The sequence below is a fragment of the Balaenoptera musculus genome, chromosome 15, assembly GCF_009873245.2.
Source record: "Balaenoptera musculus isolate JJ_BM4_2016_0621 chromosome 15, mBalMus1.pri.v3, whole genome shotgun sequence".
Lineage (NCBI taxonomy): Eukaryota > Metazoa > Chordata > Mammalia > Artiodactyla > Balaenopteridae > Balaenoptera > Balaenoptera musculus.
The window spans coordinates 48,942,954-48,944,272 of record NC_045799.1 but is presented as its reverse complement, the minus strand read 5'-3'; the positions used below and the strand labels follow the sequence as shown (position 1 = coordinate 48,944,272).

The 1,319-nt window shown below is 35.6% G+C and overlaps 1 non-coding gene across 1 annotated transcript; it reads right to left on the bottom strand.

Annotated features, from left to right (window-relative positions):
* Positions 1–342: 342 nt before the first annotated feature.
* Positions 343–415, bottom strand: TRNAG-CCC. Its single transcript has one exon. It is a non-coding gene; the product is annotated as a tRNA-Gly (tRNA).
* Between the last annotated feature and the right edge of the window lie 904 nt (positions 416–1,319).

The following is a 1,319-nucleotide window of genomic DNA, read 5'->3' as shown; positions in this document are numbered from 1 at the left end:
ACAGTGCACCCCAGGCCTCGAACTTTTCCTCTAAACCTTCCTATCAAATTATATCAATTTTGGTTTCTGGGGAAGAAGCAAATTCAATTGCATTGTTCCCGTACAATACAATTCTTAAGGTGCTCATGGTAGATAATTAAACACTGCAAAGAGTTTTGTGCTAATTTACTTAATGAAATGCAACATATACATAATACATATGTGTATATATATGTTCTTTTTAAAAATATTTATTTATTTGGCTGCGCCAGGTCTTAGTTGCCGCGTGCGGGATCTTCGTTGCAGCATGCAGGATCTTTAGTTGTGGCATGTGAACTCTTATTTGCAGCATGTGGGATCTAGTTCCCTGACCGGGGATCGAACCTGGGCCCCCTGCGTTGGGAGCGCAGAGTCTTAACCACTGGACCACCAGGGAAGTCCCTATATGTGTTTTTTATACATAAATATATTATATAAATATATGCATATATATATGTATATACATATATATGAAGCTTCAGATATACAACAAGGCAAGTAGAATAATATAATGGACACCATGCACCCACCATCCAGCTTAAGATATAAAACATTAAAAATACCAGCAAATCGTCCTGTGTAACCCATCCAGAACATTATGGTTTTAATTTGAATTTCCTCATTACTAGTGAGGTTGAATGTATTTTCATATGTTTATTGACCGCTCATGTTTCCTATTCTAAAAATTGCTCATGTAATTAATTGATTTTTCTATTGGAGTGATCATCTTTGTAAGAGTTCTTTATATATTCTGGAATTGAATCCTAATCATGTATATTGATTATATTACAATCAAATACACTGATATTTTTCCCCAGACTGTGGCTTGTCTTTTTAAGTTTTTGTTTTGGCCTACAATGAACATAAGTGTTTTGCCCTAGTGTAGTTGAACTTACCACTTTTTTAAAGATTTGTGACTTTTAACTCTTAGAAATCTTTCCCTACTCCAAGTCCATAAAGATATTCTTTTACAGTTTCTTTTAAAAAAATTTAACGACTTGATTTTTGTTTTTAATCCAACCTGGAGTTTATATTTACATACATTAGGGAGGAAGGACCGAAATTAAATTTTCCGTACAGTTACTTATCCCATCACTACTGGTTGAATATTCCAGTCTTTCTCAGTACATCTGCATTGCCTACTCTGCCGTTTATCAAGTTTCCATGTGGGCACGGACCTGCTTCTGGGTCTTCTCTTTTGTTCCACTGTGTGATCTCTCGGAGCCATAAAGCTAAAAGCAGACATGAATTTCATTTTCCTTTAATAACACAAAATCGTTGAAGCTGGATGATGGGCCCGC